We start from the raw sequence: 15,014 nt of genomic DNA, 5'->3' as shown, positions 1-15,014 counted from the left end.
CCCTTCTATGTCTACACCAACTCTGTTTAGAGCTGACTCACCACAGTGTTTCATCTTCTCTAGACAATGGAGGCTTATTTTCTACCGTGAATGAACAGAAGTTTGTTTGATGATTATTTGTTCATCATCCTCAATGTTTATTTGTTATGACTCAGGTTAGAGTTGACCTAATGTATGGGATGGAAGATAATACACAGGGCCTACTAAGTTGCTTCCTTGCTCTCAAATATCCTCCCTATCCATAGTATATAGAACCTTACAATTTTAGTAGTAGAACAAGTATTTGTGATTTTTTTGCCTCTGTTTAAACGTAAATACTCTAGTAAGAGTAGTATTAATCTAGTAATTTTTTTGGAGTGAATATTTCAAGTCTTTACAACCAAGAATTGAAAGAAGATACTGGTGGAGTAAGGAAGGTGAGAGGGAAGAGAGGTAGAGTATGGGATGCTAATTGAAAATGATCAGCTTTTAAAGAATATCAAAATAAAGGGTGTGTGTGTGTGTGTGTGTGTGTGTGTGTTGTGGGGAAATGGGAAAGGGGAGTGTAGATCTGGGTTAAGAGAGGGCAGTGAGGGTAAATGAGGAGAAGAGTTCTTTGAGGAGTGGGAAATTGTGACGTTGTGACATTCAATTGTGACATTGAAGAAAATTCTTACTACACAATTTAGTTTGGGTCCAACCTTGTCCTAGGCCTGGAGTGCAAGGAGCTTCACAGTGCAGTGGACAGAGCACTGGACACTCAGACTTTGTCCTTAGCTTCACACCTTTCTATTTTTGTCACCTTGGACTATGGTTTCTTCATCTACATAGCAGAGATAATGATGTCTATCTTCCTGTCTCCAAATGTTAGGATCAAATTGCACTAAGCAAAAGAAAAACTATGAAAAACATCTAGAAACTTAAGAAGGTGCTTCCCAAAGGAGAGGAAGAAAGAATGTCAACCACCCAAGGGGGGTTTTCATATGATGCTCGCTCCCTCCCCAAGCCCGCAGTTGTTTTTTTCCCCTGAAACTGATTTTTTAAAATTTTTGTTATGATAGTTTTCAAATGTACACAGAAGTAGAAGGAATACTGTAATAACTTGCTATTATCTATAATGTAGCTTTATCAATTATCAGTATGTTGCCTAACCTGATTCATCTATACCTCCCTACCGTCTTTATTTGCAGGTTATTAATTTTTATAGCTTTACTGAGGTAAATTTTATATAACATACATGCATACATTTTAAATGTATAATTTAGTGAGTTTTTGTAAATATTTAAAATTGTTCAACAATAACCATAATATAGTTTTAGAATATTTCAATCACACAGATGTGTTCTCCCTTGTCTGAATGCAACTAATTTCTGTGGCCACTCCCAGCCACTTTATCAGGTTGAAGAAGTTCCTTCCCATTACTAGTTCCAAGTCTTATCATGGATGACAGTTGAATTTTGTCAAATGCATTTTTATACATCTATTGGGATGATCATTTTTTTCCTTCATTTTATTAATTATCATGTTGTACAATAACTGTTTTTTGGTAAGGTAAACTAAATTTGCAGTATTGAGATAAATCCCACTTAGTAATAGTGGATAATCCTTTTCGATATATTGCTAATTTTTTTTAAGGATTTTGCATCTCTGTTTCAGAGGGATATTGGCCTCACAAAATGAGATGGAAATTGTACCTTCCTCCTCTATTTTCAGAAAGAATTTGTAAATGTTTAGTATTTTTAATTTTTTTTTAGTATTATTTATTCTTAAAATATTTACTGGAAATCACCAGTGAAAGCCATCTGGACTTGGGCTTTTCTTTTTGGGAAGTTTTGTTTGTTGAAGCTTTTATTTAAATTCCAGTTAGTTAACATACAGGGTAATATTAGTTTCAGGCATACAATTTAGTTATTCAACACTTACATCCTGTGATCATCATAACAAGTTCACTCCTTAATACCCATCACCTATTTAACCCATTGCCCCCCAGCCACCTCCCCTCTGGTAAACCATCAGTTTGTTCTTTATAGTTAAAAGTCTGTTTCTTGGTTTGCTTCTCTCTTTTTTCTTTTCCCTATGCCTTTTTTTTTTTTAAAGATACTAGTTGTTGTTGTTTTTTAGTTTTTTTTATTTATTTTTGAGAGAGAGAGACAGAGACAGAGTGTGAGCTGGGGAGGGGAAGAGAGAGAGAGGGAGACACAGAATCTGAAGCAGGCTCCAGGCTCTGAGCTGTCAGCACAGAGCCCAACTCAGGGCTCTAACCCAGGAACCACGGGATCATGACCTGATCTGACGTGGGATGCTTAACCAACTGAGGCACCCAGGCGCCACTCCTTGTTTTTAAGTGGCTTTGCCATTCTCATGCAGCATTCTCTCTCTCTGTCTCAGTAATTGGCAATAATCCAGATGGTAGCTGTTCTGAGAGAATTATTGTTAATTGCATTTCTTCTTTGTTATTGTTGTTGTTATTACTTGCCCACTTATTTTCTAATTCTTATTGAGTAATTGCAGTTATTTGTATCTTTTTAGTAAATTTTCCTTTTCATCTAAGTTGATGGTTTATTAGTATAAAGCTGATAGCAGTCCCTTTTAATCTTAGTATCTGTAGGATTGGTAGTGATGTCTCCCCCAAAAGGCTTTCCTGATTTGGTTAATGTAATTTTTCTTTCTTTTTTTATTGTCAAAAGAAGGTTTGTTGATTTTGTTGATTTTTTCCAAACAAGCACTTTTGGTTTCATTTATTTTCTCTACAACTGTACTGTTTCTATGTCTTGATTTCTGCTTTTATCCTTATTATTTCCTTCTTTCTTCTTGCTTTGGGTAGGGTTTACTCTTCTATTTCTAGTTTTCTAAGAAGCAATCTTAAGTTATTGATTTAAGACATTTATTATTTTCAATATAGGTGTTTAAAACTACAAATATCCCTTTAAGCACTGCTTTAGCTTCATCCAATAAACTTATTACATTGTGTTTTCATTTTTAATTATTCAATATTTAAAATCATTCTATTTTCCCTTAATAATTTATTTCTTTGATCTATGTGTCATTTAGAAATATTTTGCTTACTTTCCATATGTTTGGGGATTTCAAACATTTGTATTAGTTATTTCTAATTTAATTTCTATTTTCATTGGATAACATACTTTGTGTGATTTTAATTCTTTAAAATTTATTGAGACTTGGGCACCTGGGTGGCTCAGTCAGTTAAGCATCTGACTTTGGATCAATTCATAATCTCATGGTCTGTGGGTTTAAGTCCCACATTGAGCTCTGTGCTGACAGCCCAGAGCCTGGAGCTTGCTTTGGATTCTCTCTCTCTCTCTCTCTCTCTCTCCCTCCCCCACTCGTGCTCTGTCTGTCTCTCACAAAAATAAATAAATATTAAAAAATTTAAAATTTATTGAGACTTGTTATATTGTTAACCATAAGATTTATCTGAGAGATCTTAGAGAATGTTCCATGTATTCTTTTTTTTTTTTTTAACGTTTATTTATTTTTGAGACAGAGAGAGACAGAGCATGAACGGGGGAGGGGCAGAGAGAGAGGGAGACACAGAATCAGAAGCAGGCTCCAGGCTCTGAGCCATCAACCCAGAGCCCGATGCGGGGCTCGAATTCACAGACCGTGAGATCGTGACCTGAGCTGAAGTCAGACACTTAACCGACTGAGCCACCCAGGCGCCCCTGTTCCATGTATTCTTGAAAAGATTGGCTATTCTATTGTTCTTTGGTGGAGTTTGTTTGTTTGTTTGTTTGTTTGTTTGTTTTAAACATGAATCTCACTTGTTAATTTGGTTGATAGTGTTGCTCAAGTCTTCTCTGTACTTGCTAATTTTCTATCTCATTTTTCCATCAATGATTGAAAGTGGTCTATTTGGTCCCAAAGTTTTTGTGGAATTGTTTTTGTCTCCTTTCAATTCTCCTTTCAGTTCTGCCAACTGTTACATCATGTACATGTGCTTTGTAGATATTGCATTTTTAATAAATTGAAGGTTTGTGGCAATCCTGCATCAACAAGTCCATCATCCCATTTTTCCAACAGTAGTTTCTCACTGCATGTTTCTGTTATTATGATATCATTAATTTATAATGATCTGTGATCAGTGATCCTTGATGTAATTATTATAACTTTTATATGCACTGGGAAACCAAAAAATTCATTTGACTTACTTTATTGTGATATATATTTTATTACAGTGGTCTGAAACCAAACCCACAACATCTTCAAGACATGCCAAATTTGGGGGCTGTGTTTTTAGGTGTTGATACACTAAACATTGTATTTATTATGTTTATTTTCCTGGTGCTTGATCATTTCTATCAATATTAAATGTCTATTATTGTATGGATTCCAGCTCTCTTATGATTTCTGTTTCATGTTTTATATTTCTTTGTCTTTTTACTTTCAAACTATTTGTATCTTTGAACCTAAAGTGTATCTCTTATAGACAGCAAATAGTTGTAGATTTTATTTTTTGTGTTGTTGTTGTTTTGGTTAATCTGTTCTGATGATCTCTGCCTTTTAGTTGACACGTTTAATCCACTAACATTTATTGCAACTACTGACAGTCATATTTACATCTGGCATTTTGCCATGTGTCTTCTTTATGTCTTATATAGTTTTTCCTTTTTCCTTGTTCCGTCTTTATATTTTCTTTTTTCTTAAGTAGACATTTTCTGCAGTGTATATTGTAATTATTTCATTGATTTTATCCCTGAATTTTTAAATTATTTTTATTGTATCTTAAAGGATTGTAATATGTGTGTTAACTTATAAAGATCCATTTCAGATTAATATGAATAATATTCTAGTAAAATACAGATATTTTGTTCTGATACAGTCCACTTCATTCCTGCTCCTTTTATTTTTTTATTTTTTTATTTTTTTTTCATTCCTGCTCCTTTTAGCTGTTCCTTTTAAATAAATGTTATAAAGGCAATAGTACAGTTAGAATGTTAAAATTACTGTTTTATGAAATTTTAAGTGTTTTTAACATAGTTAATATACATTCCTTTAAATAGTCTTTTTTTATATGTATTTAATATGTATCTACTATCTTTTCCACTGCTTTGCTTATATTTTGAGTAGGCACTTCATGATAACATTTCCTTTATCCAGCCAGTTTTTTTTTGTTTTTTTTGTTTTTTTTTTTTTGGTATTTCTTGTTAGGCAAAGCTCCTAACAAAAATTTCCCTCATTCTTTGTTTTGCCTTAGAATGTCTATATATTCCTTAACTAGAATTCTTAGTTAACAGTTACTTTTTCATTTACTTTCAGTATGTCATTTCATTGTTCTCAACTCCATCATTTTTTATGAAATTTAATTACATTTTTGTTCTCTGGATGTGATGAGTTGTATTTATTCTTGATATATTTAAGATGTTTCCTTGGCTTCCAGTAGTTTTATCAGGATGTGTTTAAGTACAAAATTTGAGGGTTTGTAGTCTACTTGGGGTTTGTTGAGTCTTGTATCTTTAGAGCGTTTTTCATTAGATTTGGGACATTTTCAATCATTTTTTATTTAAATATTTTATGCCTTTTTCCGTGTCTCTTCTCTATTTAGTACTTCCATTACACACATATTGATATACTTGGTATTGTCTCACAGGCCTCTTAGGCCCTCATTATTTTTCTTCAATTTTTTCCCTGTTCTTCAAACTGAATAAATTATATTAATATATCCTCAGATTTATTGATTCTTCTGTTGCCTTAAAGTTGCTATTTAGCACCCTTACTGAATTTTCATTTTCTGTTGTTTTACTTTTTAACTCCAAAATTTTCATTTTTAAAAATTTCCATTTGTTGTAATAATTTCCTATTGTTGGTTTATTGTCATCATTCTTTCTTTCAGTTCTTTAAGGAGAATTTCATTAGTTCTTTGACATAGATATAAAACAACTCCTTGGAAATCTTAATCTAAGTCCAAAATGTGTGCCTCCTCAGAAAGGAGGAGTTTCTTTTCTTTATCTTTTTTCTGAAAATGAGATATACTTTTTGCTTCTTTCCATGTCTCATAATTTTTTTGTTGAAAATCGAACATTTTAGGTAACATATTATAGAAACTCTAGACTATAATTTCACCCAAGGTTTGTTGGTTCTGTTGCTTGTTTGTTTAGTAAATTGCCTGGACTATGCCTGTGGAATTTGTTTCTCCATGCTGTATGGCTATTTGTATCTCTATTCAGTTTTTTTTTTTTTAATTCTTGTTTTTGATTTTAAGCCTGACTTCTTCGGGGTCATGTCTCTATTTCTGCATGTCTTAGTAGTAAGCCAGTGATTAGTAGAATGCTATGCTGAAACATCTCAAGGCAATAAAGCTTCCACCTTGCATCAGTGGATATGTTTGTGTTAGTAAGTACATTCAAAGTTCAGGTAGTTTTAAAATTTGTCCAGAGTTTACTTTTCCCTGAGCTCTCTAGTGTATCCTGTTTTATGCACTATTAAGATTGGCCAAAGATATGTGGATAACTTAGGCTCCCTCTAGTCTCTCCTGTGTAAATATGTGGAGAAGTTATCAAGACACTATGGATGCCTCATTTCCAGTATCTTCCCGTAAAATTTCTGGCTAGTTTGCTGGTCCCTTGTTTCTCCCAGCTAGGGATGCAGCATCAGGCTAACTGAGCCTCTGGTCTTCCCAATTCATTTGTCACTGAAATTTATTTGCTTCCTAATTCACAACTGTTATAAACCCACTGATTGTGAGATCTTTCTAAGTTTTGATCCAAATCAAGGCATTCCCCTCCAGCAACAAAACTCCTTGTTTTATCCATTGCTTTCCATTTGTAGAATCACTTTGCAGATTTCACTGGGGTGAGGCATGGGAATAGTTTCAGGGAGGAATGTCACAGATCCCAACTGTTATTGTACAAAGTTCACTTTTCCTTTTATCTTTTAAAAAGAATATCCACTTCTTAATTTGGTGTATTATTTTGGCCAATATCCATAACCCTGAATTTTTTTCCAGTTTTATAACTTTTTTTGTGTAGGGATGAAATTTACTGAGCATTTCATTCTCCTATACCAGAGTCCAGTCTCTATCTAGATTTTTATATGCCTCTCTTCCCTATTTTAAACCATTGCTAGTATAAGCAATTCTTACTGACTGAGATGTTCCCTATCCTTAAAATTTTTGTATACAGAACAAAATATGTGATTATATGTGTGGAGTTATAGCTTTAGAAGAGACACTTTTAAGAGGGAAAAATCTTGCATGGATGTGGGTAGCACAAGTGTACACATATGAATGTAATTTCCTCTATACCTTCATTACCACATAGATTCCACTAACTTCTCATTTATTTTTTAAAATTTCTATGGAATGGTAAAAAAAAATTGAGTAAGTAAGGAAGTGAAAAAACATGCCTACTTGTTCATTAAAATATTTTTTTCAGTCTAGTGTTGGTTTGCACAGAAATAAAATTGCACTAAAATTTCTACCTCTAGGGAAATCCCTCATTTCCAGACATATTGGGAGAGTTTGTCACCCAGAACCCATAATATTCTTTTATAAGTGCACCAACCACATTGTATCAGTGTTTTAGGCTTACTTTACAGTTGTCTCAGTCAGCTATTTGCTGAAAAGCTATTGCGTGACAAACAACCACAAAACAAAACCATACCTACAAAATGAAGCCTTCATTTCTCACCTAAGTGTCTGATGGTTAACTGGAGTTCAGCTAATTTAGGCTGGCATCAGGCCCTAGGTTATGTTTAGATCTGGGGTCAATGGGCTACCTGGGTATGTTCTCAGGGTTTTGGAAAAAAATGTTAAGAGCATTAGCTCAAATGTCCAATCAATTTTAAGCTTTTGCTTGTATCATGTCTACAACCGTTCTGCTGGGCAAAGCAAATAACATAGCCAGACCAAAAATTTATATGATGGAGAAATATAACACGCCCCTAGTCTGAGGATCAGCAAAGTCACATGACTGAGAGTATAGATATAAAAGTGGTGAAGTACTAGGGACAATAACATAAACTCCCTCACTGTTTTCCCCAAATCAGCCTGAGCACAGACAACATGCTCTGTGCCTGGTACATAATCATGTACTGTTAGGCAAGTTAGTTTTTAGCTTTATATCTAAATTTTCTCATCTATAAAATAAGGATAATAATGTTATCTCTTTCAGAAGATTGTTGAAAATATTAGATAAGATTATTTATGTGCCTAGCATAAAGCCTCACACTTCCTGGCATATAATAGGAGGCAAGAAAATATTTGTTGAATGAGTGAAGAGATATATGAAATGGAAAAGAATCTTAGAAATATGCAAATTAATATTTTAAATGGTTGGGATAGTACAAAATTTAGACTTGGGATTGGAAAGGTCAACTGGGAGAGTGATCTAGAGCTTAACTGTGGTGAAAGAGAACATATTGGATGTTTGCCTCTGGGTAGAATCATGCTCACTTAATGCCTCATGCTCACTTGGCTTACCACAAGTATATGTTATGTACCTTTTGTGTTTCTGTATGAGGGCCTTTTACAACATCATGGAAGCACACATTGGAAGTAAAGGGAGTTATCACTCACGGGACCATCTTCAACCACTGGGGATAAGAGTTCATGGATAAATGTTTCAGCCTCCCTTACTTCAGAAGGTATTTCATAAGCTAATCAGGAAGTCCCAACAGAACTGATCCCCAGTTGTAGAAAAAACATTTCCATATCACCTTTTTCTTCTTCCTTTCCTCACTCTTTCCACTCTGTTTCATAATTCCTGGGATTATTCCTAAGTAAATTTACTGCATACTCTCTCAGGTTCTACTTTCAGGGAAATTCAAACTAAGGCACACATATTTTTGAACATTTTTTTTGACCCCACAATCTGCCTTGTGTTCCCACCTGAGATAAATACTCTAATTTAAGAGCCAAAGTTTATGCAGTCTATTTTACCTATCAAGATTTTGTTAAAACTCAAATGGCAACGTTTTGTGTTATGAAAACTATAGAGTTTATTTTTGTTTTCAAAATTCAAATCAAATTATAATATGAAAATTATAATATTGAAATGACTTTTCAAGTTATAAAAGCACCTTGGGAATGCTGATAGTCTCTTCAAGAAAGTGTCTTCCCTCTGGTTAAGATTTAGCAATCTATATGATCATACCTTTCTGAAAACATTATCCCAGAGCACAAGAAAAATACTTTCATGTTTTCTGGTAAATTTTTGACCCTGAGGAATACATAGCTATTGAAAGCACTAAATGAAATAATCTTTATTTCAATGGAATCTTTTCTGCAATCATGTTTCAATAATCTTCCTGGTAAAAGTCCAAAATTCTGTCTTTAGTTTTCATTGTGGTCTTTCCATAGTTGACTAGTCCATGGAAGTTCGATAACTGGAAGCCAATCTACGATGAATTTCTTTTTTAAAATTAATGTATTTATGTTGAGAGAGAGAGAACAAGTGGGGAAGGGGTAGAGAGAAGGAGAGACAGAATCCCAAGTAGGCTCCACACCATCACCCAGAGCCAGATGTGGGGCTCGAACCCACAAACTATGAGATCATGACCTGAGCATAGATCAAGAGTTGGACACTTAATTGACTGAGCCACCCAGGTGCCCCATAATGAATTTCTTAATGAATAAATAAAGAAACTGAAAAGGAAATACTTTCCCTGAGAAATCTTGAGAAGGAATAGTTTCCCAAAGCTCCTCATCTAACTGTAACTAGAATTCCAGACTCTAAACTCCTTAGCTAATCTGTCTTCCATATTTTTCCAACTGACTTCATGCCTTAAACATTCCCAATTTAAGGTGAAGCTGAACAAAAGATCTACTCTCTGCATGTAATCATGCTTCAGGCACTCTTTATTGGGTCTACAGTGAAATTTTCTCTTTTATTTTGCACTCTCTTGTTGATCTATTGGGTTTCAACTGCTTTGCTTCCTGAGTGCACACTCAACCGGGATGTTACACTTGATGCCGTCTAGCCCCTCCCCACACCATGCCCAGTTTTGCCATCTGAAACTCTAGTAGCCCTACTGCCTTAGCACCTGAAGGGGGGGGAGGGGACTTTACTCATAAATGCATACTTATTGATTACCAAAGGAAATAAAAAGTTGGGATGTCTCTTTTTCCATCTTTGATATTTTGATTTAGAGTCTAACCTGAAAACCTTCTATAGAACATTCTTAACTTTCTCATCCTTTCTTAATTCCTGCTCATAGTCAAAGAGTCTCTTCTCTGATTGATCAGTTAGAAGAACAGAGGGGATGTCTTGACCTCTATATAGTTGATTCATACACTTATTTATAATTTGTTTCTAAAATCAGAAAAAACTCCCCCTAAAATCTTCTAAAATCCCAAAATATTAAATGAAGAAAGAGCTACTTAAAAAACATTAGGAACACAATAACTTTAACGAACACAATAGTCATGGGAATGATTAATAAAAACAATAATTTATTAATAAAAAAACCAACAATTAATACAAACAAACATTGACATTAACACTCAGCATTTAATTGATTAGGAGTTTGGAAAATTACACTATTCTGTAGATTAAAGCTGTAATTGGGTAAATGTAGTTATTTAAGTGGAAGGAGATGAAAATAATCTAGAAACCTCAGTATCATATACTATTATTTCAGTACTTAATATTAAAAGAAGCCATAGTATGTACTTTAAAGCACTCATTTACTAAAACGTTGAAAGAGCCTTTTCTTTTTTTTTAATTTAATATTTTATTTTTTTAAATTTACATCCAAATTAGTTAGCATATAGTGGAACAATGATTTCAGGACTAGATTCCTTAGTGTCCCTTACCCATTTATCCTATCCCCCCTCCCACAAACCCTCCCGTAACCCTCAGTTTGTTCTCCATATTTATGAGTCTCTTCTGTTTTGCCCCCCCTCCCTGTTTTTATATTATTTTTGTTTCCCTTCTCTTATGTTCATCTGTTTTGTCTCTTAAAGTCCTCATATAAGTGAAGTCACATGATTTTTGTCTTTTGCATTGTTGGTGAGAATGCAAGCTGCTGCAGCCACTCTGGAAAACAGTATGGAGTTTCCTCAAAAAACTAAAAATAGAACTAACCTATGACCCAGCAATTGAAAGAGCCTTTTTTTACCATGTCTCTCAAAAATAATCTTACTTCTTTCAAAAATTGTTTGATTCTATAAATTAGCAAGTATATTATTTCTCCATATTTTAAAATAGCCCTTTGATTTCTGCAACTCATATTGCAGTATAAAATGGCAGATCTCCTGGTGTGGTGACTAACTATATCTATTGGTAAAATCGAAGTGGGTGGGACTGATTTGAATTTAGTTTGCAGTTGTTTTTGAACGAGGTCAATGATCTGAGTACATTTTAACATTTCCAAACAGTTTGCATGTTTGTTTCTTTATTTTAATGCAGGTGTTATTTTTATTGTTGATTTAATTTAATCAAATTTAGAGAACATGATTTATGTTTTTCCTTGGAATTTATCAAATCTCATTTGTTTGTAATTTTTGTAAATACTTTATGAACACCTGAAAATAATGTATATTTTATTTATTGATATAAAGTTCTAATAAAAATCTATTAGATCAGTCTTGTTAATTTTATTCTAATTTACTATACTTACTAATTTTTGTTGGTTTCATATACTGGTTTCTTTTTTTGGAGAGAGAGAGAGCGCGCCCATGTGGGCAAGCGGAGGAGGGGCAGATGGAGAGAGAGAATCTTAAGCAGGCTCCATGCCCAATGCAGAGCACAATGTGGGACTCTATCTCATGAGCATGAGATCATGACCTGAGCTGAAATCAACAGTCAGTCACTTATCATATACTGGCTTCTGAGAGGAGTGGTATAACACCCCACATAGTTGTAGATTTGTCAATTTCTCTATGTAATTATGTCAATTTTTGCTTTATATATTTTGATTTTAAATTGGTAAGTGCATATAAATTTGTGATAAACCTTCTTGGACTTTTCCTCCATCACTATTATTGATTTTTACTTTAAATTCTATCTTTTTTTGCTATCATCATAGCTACTTCAGCTTTGTTTTGATAAGCACTGACATAAATTTTAATATCCCTGTGTTTCTAACTTGTCTGTGTGATTTTTAAAAAAAGTAAAGATTGTTGGGCTCTATTTTTTAAAAGTTCATTTGGATACTCTGTTTCCTGACCTGCAAATTAACATATCATGATCACTAATATATTAGCAATTTCATCTACTACTTTAACTCAAGCTTATTATTTATTCATCTTTTTCTTTGCCTTTATTTTTCTCTGTCCTTGTTTTCTCTTGGAATAATAATTTACAAAAATTCTCTTAATTTTTCTCTGCATATTTTTAAAATGAAATGTTTATTTATTTTTGAGGGAGAGGGAGACAGAGTGTGTCCTGGGGAGGGGCAGAGAGAGAGAGAGGGAGACACAGAATCCAAAGTAGGCTCCAGGCTCTGAGCTGTCAGCACAGAGCCCGATGTGGGGCTTGAACTCATGAACCACAAGATCATGACCTAGGGCTGAAGCTGGATGCTTAACTGACTGAGCCAACCAGGTGCCCCTGCATATTTTCTTTGCATAGGAGTTACAGTGTTTCCACTATATGAATGGTTCTCTTAATTTTTCACATACATATGTATATAATTTTTTTTAACAAATCTAAAGATACTCCAAGTTTCCATTCCACTCCATGACAAGGAACTAAAAACTCTTTAAATTATATGGAATATCCTTTGTCATCTTGTTGTTAATGTCTAGAGTGTTGTTGTTGTTTTGTTTACTACAAAGTACTGGAGTAAACTTTCATCTGAGGAATAATGTTTTACTCAATTCTAGAAACTTTTCTGGAAAAAGTTCTGATCTCTTCAAATATCACTTTCAGTTATTTCTTTGGAGATTCTTGATCAAGTTTTCTTGCCTCTTTCTTTTACTTTTGTGTATATGCCTTTGACTCTTCATCTTAAATTCTCAGTGAATTTCTTTAAACAATACATTCTAATTTGCTTTTCCTCAGACAGTGAAAATCAGCAATGTTTAACAAACTGATATTTTCATTACCAAGTAAGCAAGGGCAAGAAAGCACCATTTCTATACAAGGTCATACTATACCTATAATAATGGGTGACAATTTTTTCTTCTGTTATTATTATTTCCTTACCAGTGATAGCCCAGTGCTACCTAGTTTCTCCCACCTTGTGAATAAATCAATTACTGACATACTCAAATGCTGAATTGCTAGCCCTTCCTCTTTCGTCACAGTATTCAACTCACAAGTCTTCCCCACTTTCCTATCTCTCTTTGAAATAATGCAGGGAATGCGCAAATGTACCTTCAACTCCGTTTACTGAGATTCTTACATGGTCCATACTCCTTTGTTGTAGCAAGCTAAATCAATCTAACATTGTTTGCCTATATGTGTGTTTCTGATTATTTGACTACAGGTATGTTACTGATTTGCTGATAGTCTTTGGCTGGTAGGTTTCAAAGTGTCCAGTCTAGATTTCTTTGGATATGTTTTATCTCCAAAATTTCTAATTCTTTTTTTTTTTTGTCTCATTACATGTTTCCTTTTTTCTGTTTCATGTTTCTTACAAGTTTTTAATGTGAGTTACTTATCTGTTTATTACTTTAAGCACCCTAAAACATACAGCCTTTCTAAATGTATCCCAGAGATGAGCACTGGGTGTTGTATGGAAACCAATTTGACAGTAAATTTCATATATTAAAAAAATAAAATAAAATAAAAAAAACAAAACAAAACAAAAAAAAAAAAAAAAGAAATAACTTTCCTCAAATTATTTTCACCACAAAAAAAAAAATGTTTGATGGGTGTAAAATGTTTGTACTGCTTAATTACACTCTGAGATATGTGAGATGTATTTTGAAAATTATACCAAAGAAACATAAGCTATATAGTGATTATGATTATTATCTACTTGGTAAATAATAAATGCTTTTACTTTTCAACATGTTAAGTCCCTCAAAAAAAAAAAAAATGTATCCCAGAAATTAATTATTTTTGTGTGGGGAAGAGAATTTGTGTTTTAATTATTGATTTTGTTGGCTGTCTTTCTTTTGTTTTCAAGTTCCTTATACGCCTCCATGTATAAAGATTTGGCAATCTTTAATAATCTCTATCTAAAATGCCAAAGACCTAAAGTCAGAAGATGATGGAGTATCATTTCTGTAGTGTTCCTGCCATAAGGCCATAACCCAATCTAATTCTGAGGAAACATCCTAAATCCATAAATTGAGGGGTATCTATGAAATACCTGGTCTTTGTTCTTCAGGAATCTTGATGTCATTAATGCCAATTTCAAAGGAAGACTAATTTAAGAGATGAAAATGATGTGGAAACTAAATATAATATTGATCCTGAAGCTTATTTCTTCTTTATTTGCTATAAAGGATAATATTGAGACAATAATTAAAGTTTGAATAAGTTCTGTAGATAATAGAATAGTGTTGTATCAATGCTATTTTCCTGATTTTTATCATTGTACTGTTGTTATGGAAATGTAAGGATTTAGGGGTAAAAAGACATAAATCCTGCACCTTCTCTCAAATGGCTCAAAAATAGTGATTATATTTATATACATCCATATGTATTTATTGATATACATTTATTTACAGATATATCTACACATAGAAATTATATTTACATATATAAATTTGCATATATTTACATACAATTATATATACATATGAATCAAATGTTGTAAAATGTTAACAATTTAGCATCTAAATAAGGTGTATATGAGTGTTCTTTTTACTCCTTTTATAATTTTCCTATAAATTGAAACTATCTCAAAATAGTTATCTCCCTTCCCCACAAAAAGCCATTGCACCAGGGCAGCCATTGTCTCCCCCACCCCACTCTACCCATGCACAACTATCCTTTTCCCAGGTGAAGAGAGCCACCCTTCCCTGACTTAAAACATTGATCTTGCCCCTTCCCCTGGCTCTTTTAGGTCCCTCGCAGTCACTAGTACTCTGTAGGAGCCAGATCTCTGACTGGCTCTGTCTGCTTTTAGCCACAAATCCCAGGAGCCTTGAGCTTTCCCTCATTTATGAGTTTGCTTTTCTC

Source organism: Panthera onca, chromosome B3 (genome assembly GCF_046562875.1).
Source record: "Panthera onca isolate mPanOnc1 chromosome B3, mPanOnc1 haplotype 2, whole genome shotgun sequence".
Lineage (NCBI taxonomy): Eukaryota > Metazoa > Chordata > Mammalia > Carnivora > Felidae > Panthera > Panthera onca.
This window is presented reverse-complemented; position numbering follows the sequence as displayed.